General features: G+C 37.8%; 1 long non-coding RNA gene across 1 annotated transcript in view; it reads right to left on the reverse strand.

Annotated features, from left to right (window-relative positions):
- Positions 1–3,729: 3,729 nt before the first annotated feature.
- LOC144322212 (uncharacterized) overlaps positions 3,730–12,320 on the reverse strand; it is a 38,326-nt gene continuing 29,735 nt past the window's right edge. The window contains exon 3 of the long non-coding RNA XR_013387786.1: positions 3,730–3,822. This is a non-coding gene — a long non-coding RNA (uncharacterized LOC144322212). The remainder of the gene's footprint in view (positions 3,823–12,320) is intronic.

A 12,320-nucleotide genomic window follows, 5' to 3' on the forward strand; every position in this document is an offset into this window, starting at 1 on the left:
TGATTCTGGTTAATATGACCTGAGTCATGACTCAACACTTCATAAAACAATGCTAGGTTGATGTGAAAGATATAATTGCCACCCACACGAAGAAAAATAAGCCAAAAATAATGGCATGCATCTACCATGGTTCCAATCAAGCCGAACAGAAAGAAACCAAAACGTTGACAATGATTATTTCTAGCTGGTCATATAATGTGCAATTCATAGTTTCTTTTTTATTCTTTTGAAGATTCCAGTTTCCTTACAACGAGCATGTATTTCTTTTTTAACCAGAAAAATATATTGCTGCAGGAGCAGCAGGCTCTGCCAAATGCTCCAGCATAACAAAACAGTTATCTCCCTGAGTTTCAGTGGCTAGATAGGAAAACATTTCCTGGTCTCATCAATATTATTGTAACACATTTTACCCTTAACAATTACATTTCTGCCCTTTACCATCATTTCCAAAACACCGTATCTCCTTTGCTCCTGTTTTTATTAATGTGGTCATACGGTCCACCCTGACTGGAAGTGCTAAAGGAGAGTTTGTGGCTTTCAGTTCATTTTTGGTGAACCAGCAAAAACAACATTGATGATTTTTCCTTACACATTAAAGTATCTTTCACGTATGATTGGTTATGAAATATTCTCAAGTTCCACTGCAAACTCTACCCTGTATGCCGAAATTTATGAGAGGAAATTATCTGAGAGCTTGGAGCAGAATAAAATTACTGAGCAAAAAGATTTGCTGACCATCTAGTCCAGACTTTATTATTTTACAGTTGGGAGGGTAAATGCCAGAATGCCTTGTCCACTCTTATTCACCCAGTAATGCCAATGCCCAAGGCCACAGGTGCACTCGCTTGTGTATAAATGGGTGAGTGGGCCCTCTGGACACTTTAGCAAATAATAGGTAATTGGGTGAAAACTTACTTGATTGGCTGGTACCAAGGGCATTCTTAAAAAAGAAATTGTTTGCCTTAAGAAAGTGCCTTGATGACCTGCCTGGGGCTTAGGCTGAAGCTTTGAGGTGACAGTGGGGAGGGGGCAGACGGAGAGCTCTTCCTGCCTGGTGTAGAAAATGAACGTGGTTTGAGCACGGGAGCTGGAGCCATATTGGCTGGAATGGCTAAAGGGACTTAAGGAACAGACATGTCTAAAATTCGAGTTTATGCTTTTCCAACCATGGAACAACTATAAGCTATAGAGTGGACAAAACAAGTTTACTGGGAGCAGGAAATCACAGAGCAGAATATCAAGCACTGGTTATTTTTGAAAATATTGGGAAGGACAATGGGTTATTAGCAGGACAGATAATGGAGTTTTGATACAGTTGTCCCTACATTTTGGGGTACAAGTTATCCTCTGTTGACACATGGGATGTACGATATAATAGCTCTCAGCTATTGGACAGCCTTTCATGTGCCAGGCACCACCAGTTCAACTTTTCATCTATTATTTGTAACTTTTAGAGCATTTCTACAAAGTAGTTATTATTACCCTTTATTTATAGATGAGGACCCACAGGCTTAGAGAAGTAAAGAATTAGATCCGCTTACTAGCATGGTGATCTTGAGCGAGTCATTTAAACTCTGAGTATCCTCTTTTTTCATCTGTGAATGGGGATAATAACCACATTCAGATTTAACATGTAGATGAACTGCTATGCAAATCACCTAGCATAGTGTCTTAAATGTAGAGTATACTTAATAAGTGGATTAATTATTAGAAATTAGGATGAAAGAAGCATAAATTTGGAAATATTTCTTAAAAGTTGAATGAGACATATTGATGTGATAGTGAATTAAAATGCAATATGTTCTCTATTTGTACTGTTCAGTCTAGACACATGAGTGATGAAGAATGAAACTGAAAACATCACGACTTCACCCCATTGTCTTCTATTCCTAAAATTTAATTTGCAAAAGATTGGGATTACAAAAAGTTTGATTATATGTAATACTTTTTACTTTCCTCTGTTATTCCCTTTACTTTCATTCTGTTCACTCTTTTTCCTTTAAAAATTCTGATATTAAACTGTTTTTATATATTTATTTTTTAAAGACTTTATTTATTTGAGATAGAGAAAGCAAGTACGAACTGGGTAGGGGGGAATAGAGGGAGAGGGAGAAGCAATCTCCCCACAGAGCAGGGAACCCCATGCGGGACTTGATCCCAGGACTCCAGGATCATGACCTGGGCCAAAGGCAGATGCTTAACCGACTAAGCCACCTAGGCACCCTTAGACTCTGTTTTTAAATAAAATAAATATTGTATCAAAACTCAAAGCACTTGCGGAAGGATGTGAGGTTTAGATTCTTTACAGCTAGAATGTAAGCCCTCTGAAGGTAGGGATTTTTGTTTTGTTCACTAATGCCTCTCAAAGTCCTAGGACAGTACTGCATATATGTAGGAGACGTTCAAAGAGCATTCGTGGAATAAGGAAAAGTTTTCTGAAGAATTCAATTGATCAATTCTTCTTGCATTACTATGCCTTAGATTTGTATGTAATACAAGTGGCTGGTTATAATGGTGGCTCTAAAAGAATTTTTTGCTGGTGGGGCTCAAGCATGGTGTATCGTAGGGTGCCTATGGATGATGGGAGGTAGGAATCTCCTCTGTAGGACTGAGGATAGGGAGGAGACCCTGTCTGCTCAAGCTCTGGTCCCAAAGACAGGCAGTGGGCACTACAGTCTCTAAAGTCTTAGTGGCCAATTGTAGTTCTATTTCCTGAATGAGACAACTGAGATGAATCAAAGAGGTTCTGAAACTCAAGGTTGAAGCTTCTGTGCCATTACTGTTTTCTACCTATTTGATGGCTAGGCCTCCTTATTTAATTACTTCAAACAATTGCTTGAACTGCCAGGCATACTGCATGGATGCTTTGTGCATGGGAAAGAGCAAAGCCCTTTGTGTCCTTCCCTCCTTCCTTACCCTACTCTCCATCAAAGATTTTATTTTCACTGAACTAGTGCTTCTTCCCAGACAGTAATTTAACTTCATAGCTTTCCAAATTAGAAGGGTTTGCTAAGGAATGTCTCTAAAGTCTCTGCATAGGCTAGCTGTAGCACTTTGCCAACAGGAATTTGAATTTGGTGTAATTCATTGGGCATGTTTAAGAACTTGGCATTCCCAGCATCTCTGCTGTCTGCTGCCTTAGAATTTAAAGGGACCTCAGTGCTCTTTTGAGTCCCCCTATGCTAGACACATAGACCTTGACCTCTGACTTTCGCACTATCTCGGCTCACTCAGGAGGAAGGAATGCTGGTTCCAGAATGCCTTTCTCAGAGAAGGCAGTTTTCCTGATAACTAAAACCCCAACACACTAGATTACTCCCATGTGGATTTTAATGAAAGGCACCTGAGAGAGTCTGGGGATGCCTTGAAATCTCTATACAAGTAAGGAGAAGCCTATGGACAGAGGACATCCAATGCTATTGTTAAGAGGTATGACAGAAAGGTGTGTGTTTTTAGTGACCTGGTCAGGTAGCTACTGAGACTTACCCATAGCCCCAAGAAGAAGATCAGTGAATTATCCCTAGGGTCAACTGAAGCCTGCTTGTAGATGATCTAGGGGCAGTAGAAAGCTAAAATTACATCCCAAGAATATATTCTCTTTGTAGAGAATGGACAAGAATATCTACAATGTTTGCCATATAAACATCTGTGATATTAATAATAATTTTAGAAACTATAAACATACAGATGGGATTACAAGGATTTGTAGGTAAGAAATAAAGCATACCAACCTTCTAAGACAAATCTGCGCCAAATCTTTTCCTCGTTCCTCTCTTCTGTTTTTCATCAATTGGCTGAGGTCACACAGCTGTGATTCAGGCCCTGGTGACACGGATGAATCAGACATGGCACAAAGTCCAGAATTCTTGGCCAGCCTTACAACAGATTTTTCATCTATCAACCAGAAATGATGCAGTGCTCTGATTCAGTTATGGTGGCCCAAAAAGTTAGCTAGGCTATTTTGGAATTATTCCTAGTATTTAGGCAGTCTCTTACCTTCTTTTTGCTTCTTCACATAACAATTATGGGAAAAAAAAACAACAAATAGATGAAGTGTTTTCATCCCAAATACCTGGGCACTGCCATGTTATTTTTCATTATTGACCCTTCCATATGGACCACTTCTCTTGGATCAGGTTGACAAAATAAGATCTAATGTATTCAGGTAAAAAAAAAAAAAAAAAAAAAAGCAAAATGGCTGAAATAAATTATTAATGTTTTCCTAAGTCCCAATGTTAAGTATCTTTTTTTTTTTGTCGGGCCACGTGCTAGGTGTCTCAAAAGATATCTATTAAGCAGGCTTCCAATCAAGTTAATTTAATTCACCTTCACTTTCTAAAAATTTATTGGTTAAAAGCTTGGAACTGAGAATCCTACTTGTCTGGATTCTGTTAGTAGCTAGACAACTTATTTGGTACATGCCTAAGAGAAGTTTGACTTCAAAGACACACTTTCTTCACCTGGAAAAAGAGGAAAATTCTATTTGCCTTGACGGTTAGTAATGGGAAATAAAAGAGATAGTGTGTACCAAATGCTTGGTATAACCCCCAAGCTCAAGGGCAGCTGGTTTAACAGTACGACCTCAAGAGTCCAGCGCTTGATTTAGCAAATAAAGCTCACAGTTCAGAATAAAGAAAGCACCGAGAATGAAAAGTTCACGTTGGATGACAAGAGAAGCATCGTTTGTGGAGGCCTGCCATCTCTCACGGGGGCAGTTGGGAGAAGCCACCCCACCTCAGAATGGAGCAGGGGGAGGAGAGAGGAGAGAGGGGACAGAGAAGAGGCAATTCTGTTTTATGGAAGAACAATGCTGGTGAGCAAAAGGTACTCCCCCATCTTACTTCCTTGCTCAAGAGAGCACTGGAGGGCTTCTCCACAGTGAAACCAAATGAGAGGAGCCTAGAGATTTGAGGAAACTGCGACATTAGACCCCACTGGTCACCTGGCTAGCCACCAGGTGCAGGCTTACCTGCACTTGCTTTCTAATGTAGGGGTAACAGCATTGGAAAGAAACACTGAGCCTTCCAAGGAGGGTGGAAGTGGGCTTCCATAGGGGAGCCTCATAACCTGAAAAGAGAGAGGAGCTCAAAAGTCAGATGAAAATAGAAGGTCAGTGTTGCTGGGAGATCACAGGGAGAATTGGGGTGCTCTGGAGGAAGTGAGAGAGTTTGCCAAGGAACTGACAATGCATGCTTGGAAGAAGATGTCTTTGAACAGATATGAAAATGAAGCTCTAAAATGAATGACTGAATCATAAGAACAAAATAAGGCCATTTTAATAACCATCCATGAAATCAAACTATCTATTATTGGAACTTCCTACTCAGGGGGAAAAGGGGAGCTTGAGAATTTATTTTTATAACATCTAGGAGCCAGTAAACAGAATGTGAAGCATTTTAAAGTTTTTTGAGGCCCAAATGGGATCAGTCTAAAAATGTGCTATCTTTCCTCTGATTTTGTGACATTTATTTTCTTCCCTTTCCAGAATTTCTATTAGAAATTATGTTTCTCAACCTCTTTACTTATTCTCATTTTTGTTACCATAGAATCTGCCTTTTGAGTTTTTTTCCCCTAATTGTCCTTTCTTCATGAAATCTTAATACTCCCACTATACCCTATAACTCTTTATACACTCACGTATGTCTGTGTTTTTTATGTAGTAAGACTTTTTTCACCGTTCAAGAACAAATTTTGACCCCTCTGGGGGCAATATCGCCCTGTTGAAAGTCCATCGATGAAATTGACAGAAAGGCCTCCTAGCCAGATTGGGCCTGTATCTCCTCATTTCTAAAACTGAGAATTCAATTCAGTAAACATTTCTTATGCTCCAGGCATCTTTCCAGGCCTAAGGATATGAAGAGGAAAGAGGCATGGATACTATGCTTAAAGAGATGGTTGCTGTATGTTCTACACAGAGCATTTCCGGTGTGTAATATCTGTGCCTTCTATTGCACAGATCTACGATGGACTTACGAGTGTTCCTTGGATCATGGTGACTTTATACATTTTTTTTCTTTTCTGTTTTGAAAATTTTTATTCTCAAAAATTTAAGGGCTATTTTTGATTGAAAAAATCCTCAAAATGTTAGAGCCAGAAGGACCCTTGAAATCATCCCCTCCAAACTTCTTGGGTCCTCTTACACATACAGCAGAGTCCCTGCTGCTGGCTGCACTTTGGGTTGTAATTATTCATCTGGAGCTGTGGTTTCTGTCCCTATTCTGTAGCCAACAAACTGAGTGACCTTGGTTGAATTATTGATCATTTCTATGTAATTTAGGGAATGAACTATGGAACTTCCTAAAGCTTCTTTGAATAAGGAAATATTAAGATTCTAAGATTATTTTTCTTATGTACAAAATAGAGTGGTGCCAGTGTCTAAAGATATTGTAAAAAAATTAAAGAAGTATATTATTTTGTAAGATAGTACACCTTCACTTTAGGAATGAAAACCACAAATAGCCAGACTCCAAGTTAGCCAACAATACCGACACTTTACTTCATTTTTCACATATTTTCCTAGATCAGCCAATATCATTATTTGAGGTTCTTTTGATCTTCTTGGAAGCTTTCTTTTTCTACCTTCAAAAAGCACAGTTGAAGTTCTGCCTGAATTGATTTCTTTATCACATTTGAATTTTGGTTTGGGGTATTCTGCCTAACATTTTACTTCTGGGTCTAATGACCAGCAACTTGCACTACTAACATTAAATTGGGTTGCCATTATTGGAAGATTATTGGCAATAACCTGCTCTGCTCCCTTCTGGATCTCATTTACCTCCATGATATTCCTTTACATCTTCTTTTTGTCTGTAGGACTCAGGCCAAGTCCGGCTAATCTTTGTCATGATTTAGCACTGAATCATTTTGATTATTCTCTGATGTGTGTTCTCAGACTTAGAATGTCCTCCTATAGCTCTATGCACAACAGTGCATAGCAGCATTCCCTGGTGAAATTTCATCAGTACTTTATGTGATGCCAAAATAACATCAACACCGTAAAATATGCTTCATAATAATCTTACTTGCTTTTCTTTCTCAGCTGTCAAAGATCATACAGATGGTTTGGTGAAAAGTCCACATTGACTCCCACAGAGTACCCTTCACATTTCTAGTTGATAATAATTTTAAACTTTCATTCCTAATCATTTTTTATTATTAAAACAGCTTTGTTTTGAGAAGTGGGATAGTGGGATAGAAACAATTTTCTCCAGATGAAAAGATGGTAGCCCTTTCCTGGGGAAGTGGGAAGAAAAGATTTATCACAGCCCACATAGTCTCTGTGGACTCAATTCTGGGTTAGAATATCATGGGGAATGGAAGAGAAATGAAAGTCATCAAGAGGAAAGTGGCGTCTTAAGACAGTGCTGTCCAATAGAACTTTCTGCGATGATGGTAATGTTCTACTTGCACTATGAAACACAGTAGCTATTAAGTACTTGAAATGTGGCTATTGTGATTGAGGAAATGGGTTTTCAGTTTATTTAATTTATATTAATTCAAAGTGAAATTGCACCTACCATGTTCATAGTACACAGCCCCAGAAAGTAATGTGACTAGTGCTGGGGCCCAGAGTCCAGTACAACGTTGAGCAAATTCTGCTCCACCATTTAATGAATGTGTTCCTGGGGAATATTTAGCCTTGCTGTAATAATATACGGGCAATCTTTGTACCTGCTTCTGAGGGCTCTTGCAATGAGTAAGAGCGATAATCCATGCAAAACACTTGACATGGTGCCTTTTCATTCTACTTGTTATACATGTTTGGTATTATTTTAATCATTCCCTTTAGGAGGTGTGATTTAGACACTTGCATCAGGAAGCTGACATAATGTATTCAGAACCTAAGGTTGGAGTCCTCCATTTTTTTCTCACAGGAACGCCATCTGTTCTAGAACTGGGGTGGTAGGAAAATCCTTCCTGAGTGAACCTGGGGAGGGAGCGATGTAAACTTCCTGAAGTTAATATTATTCCTGCTGAACACTCTTTGCTCCGTCTCAAACTTTTCCTTTCTTTGCATTTCATCTCTCAGGATTGTTAAAAATTTAAGAATGTGGAAATTCATCATAGAACATTTAGTCGGCAATGATCAACTTACTTCTGGTGTTTACTTCATGTTCCCTGTGCGACACTTGTAGAAATGAATACACTTCTGTGGAGAAACCTTCAGATGTCAGCTTGATGAACTACAGCTACCTTCCTGGGTCATTCTGAAGAGACCTTGTGTTTGTACCCCTAGATGTGTGCTGCCAATCCTCTCTATCTTTAGCTAAGGATCAGAGCACTCACTGAGTGTCCAGCCGTGTTAATAGGAATGGTCTTAAAATGGTATACCCAATGAGGCAAGAAAAAATTATTTTCTTTATTGACCAACACAAGTCAGCTATCTTCAATCTGATGCTTTCAAATATGCACTAAAAATTAAATTATGTAAACTTTGTCTTTGGAAGCAGCATAGAAATTTAAGGAGCATTTAAGTAATAGTGGATGGTTATTGAATGTCAATGGAAGCACTCTGACATCTATGTTAATGGAAATTAAATTTGTAATCAGTGATATGACAATCAATACCTCATGTCAGCCCAATATATACATTATTTTTTTCCCTCTTGAGTCAGAATAATAAGAAACAGCTTTCAACTTATCTTATGCTTCCTTCTTGCTTTTCATTTCTGTATGCTGTCAGTGTAAATGGAAAAGGATGTTTGGGCTTTTCCCCACCTTTCCTCCAAAATTAAAGCTGACTTCTTTATTCTGCATCCTGCTCCAAATTGTACAGCTACTACAGCTGTACCCATCTCCTTTAGGGAGACATGGATGTGTATGTCCCAACTTCTCATTCAGAACTGCGTACACCTAGAGCCCAGCTATGCATCCATTAAATCTAAACTCAAAAGCAAGGATGCTGGAGTGCTATGAGCAACAAAAAAATAAAACCTGTAGAGTCTGGCTGAACATGCTGTCCTTCTGCAGAAGATAATTTATAGTTTGTTTTTTTTCTCTTGCTGAACTGCTATGGTCTACCTTTTGACCTTTCTTTCTTTCTTTCTTTCTTTCTTTCTTTCTTTCTTTCTTTCTTTTTAATGGGAATGTGGGCAATTCCTATCATTCTTCTGTTTTCCTAATGATTCTCACCGATAATGATAAAATGTGATCCTAATATAAATTAATTAAAGATTTTCATTAAATTTTGATCCTGGAACATTTTAATAGACTGAGTCCTTCAATTGTTTTTCTTTTAATTTGTGAAACACAGGCTTCTTAAATCATGCTTCCTAATATTTTCCTAGGAATGAGACCACATGAAAATCTTAATTAGTCCCTTAAGCTTTACAGACATTACTTTATTTTTATGTCCGATGCCAGTTTAACACAAAGTACTTTTGCAGTAATTTTCCTTTGGAATTCTTTTTTTTTTTTTTTTTTTTTTAATCTTTGAGGTTAGAGTTTGAGGTTTATGGAGAACGTGTACACGGGAGGGCAACTGTTATATCAATCACATTTAATCAGTCCCCTTTTTCAGTTACTTACATCTTGAAAATGAAAGTTACATCTAAACTAAAATAATTATTATCTAAAATCTTTTTTAAAAACAATACAAACTTTTGACTGTGGAATGCATGACAAAGAATTTATTTCAAGAATGTTGTTCAATTTGTTACCATCAGATGTTCAGTTTTCCATCTGGAGTGAGTGATATGTTATCATTAACCAATATGGACTAAATTTTATCTTATTTTTATTTCAAAATTGTTAAAATACAAGGTGGGAAGGAGGCCTTTGTCTTGTATGTATAATTTTTTGTTCCTTTTAAAGCTAATTAAGACTAGTACTATCTTTCTGAGGCTTTCCCAATGGGATATTTATATAAATCAGTTTGACTCTATTAATATACTGTATTGATCTACAATTCATCTAATTGTTAGGAGGATATTAATGGATTCCATTAGTCCATTTTCTAATTTCCACATATTCTAAGGACCATAAATCTCTGGTTCACCTACTTGTAAGGAAGAGTCAATTCCAATAGAACCAGTTGAAAATAGGACAAAGGACTTTTCTAATAAAATTTATTAGCACAAGTAAAATCCATTTGAAGAATTCTAAAGTCTCTCCTCTTAAACTCCTTTTAAAAAATCTTGCTGATAGCTAATGTATTTACAAATATAGACTCATAAATACAAATTTGCAAAGTATCTTTCCTGTAACTATAAGGGTTAACATCTAAAGAGCAGGATCCATCCTTAACCCCTAATCCCAACTGATTTATGATTGTTATACTGATTTCAAGCAGCATTGTGTAGGAGAGATAACTTTTCAGCTAAAACAAGGAGATCTACTTAGTAAGGTTACTGTAAGCAAAAGAGAAAATATTTGTTAAATGACTAGCACAGTGCCTGGAAACACACAATAAGTACTCTGTGTTCTGTTTCTGGGCTATGTCATCTCTACAAGGTGGGAAGGAGGCCTTTGTCTTACAGGTATGATTTTTTTGTCCTTTTCAAGATAATGGAGACTGGTACCGTCTTTCTGAGGCTTTCCCAATGGGACATTTATATAAATCAGTTTGATACTATTAATATACTGTATTGATCTCTAATTCATCTAACTGTTGAGAGGATCATCTCAAATAATTTAGATAACAGCGCACAAGTTGTATACAAGCGCTTTCCAACACACTTCTTTGAGAATATTTTCTCAGCTGATTATCTTTTTGTTTTTTTAAGATTTTATTTATTTATTCATGATAGACACAGAAAGAGGGCGGGCGGGGGCGGGGCGGGCAGAGACAAAGGCAGAGGCAGAAGCAGGCTCCATGCCCGGAGCCTGAGGCAGGACTCGATCCCGGGTCTCCAGGATCACGCACTGGGCCAAAGGCAGGCGTTAAACCGCTGAGCCACCCAGGGATCCCGCTGATTATCTTCTATAGCAATGAATAATAGGAAACCAAATATAATCTTAATGAACTCCCCAGGAGATCTGATGAAATCTAATGCTTAATCCATCCATACTGAATAAAACTACCTAGAAACACTGGGAGACATGACCTAGTCGATCCGTTACAATCTGGAGGAGGACCCTGATTTCAGGGAAGAGAAAGAACTTGATGAAGGCTCCAAGCCATTGAGTTTATAGCTGATGTTCTCATGCCACCAGGCCCATAACTTTGCCAACATATCACGATGCTTCTACCTTAGTTAAGTACTAATTTCAGAACCATACTTCTTTGTATGGCTTTAGAGAATATTTATTGCATGCCTGCCATATGCAAAATATCATGCTTGGTGTTGTGGAGAATGTGAAGATAAATAAGAGCTTTCCCTTGCAATATAAATATATTTTAGGGTGTCTGGGTAGCACAGTGGTTGAGCGTCTGCCTTTGGCTCAGGTGGTGATCCCGGGATCCTGGAATCAGTCCAACATGGGGCTTCTAGCAGGGAGCTTCTTCTCCCTCTGCCTATGTCTCTGTCTCTCTCTTCATGTCTCTCCTGAATAAATAAATAAAATCTTTAGTAAAACAATATAAATATATTTTCCTTATATACAAATTTATATCACATAAAACACCTGAGGCTTCATATAGTCCCATCTGTATATGGTGTAATGTATAAAGAAATAGCAATGTCTATTGATTCTTGAAGAAAATTAGATTTTGAAGATTCTTTTAAGGGATTTTAGACAGCACACATCAATATTAGGAATTCTTCCCTTTTCAAATTTCTCTCACATATTAGGTACTAACCCTCTGCACATCTCTCATCCCTATTGCCTCTTTACTACTGTATTCTCCCCTTTATCACCATCTCCTCCATTACATATGCTTTTTCCCAAAGTGGGGGGAGAGGGAAATCTTCATATCAACCACTCTTAAAAGGGATAAAAACTAGCCTTCCTATCTTCCTGAACTCTTCTTAGAATCCTGGTGAAATTCTTTTCTACTTTGTAATGAAGAAGTAGTACTTCATTAAAAATATTTTTTAATGCGTGTGTATTATATGTGAGAGAGAGAATATTTGGCAACAAAAGATAAGATCTTTGGAAAGGCTGAATAATTGAGTATTCTATGCATTGTCCTCAAGGATGCTACTAAACAATATTCTGATTATTACCTTGATTCAAGTTGACTCTTGATGGATGCCTGACTTACAGCTGAATTTCACTCATTCCTCATATGCTACTCCCTTAAGCTCCTGGTTTGTTGAAATAGAGAACAGTATTCTTTTAAGAGTTTGCACAAGAATTTCTCTTACATGAAGGAAAACTCCCCCCCTCCCCTTTTTGGAAGTTATTGATGTGCCTGTTTGGGTTAGAAACAATAATTC

Source organism: Canis aureus, chromosome 10, assembly GCF_053574225.1.
Source record: "Canis aureus isolate CA01 chromosome 10, VMU_Caureus_v.1.0, whole genome shotgun sequence".
Lineage (NCBI taxonomy): Eukaryota > Metazoa > Chordata > Mammalia > Carnivora > Canidae > Canis > Canis aureus.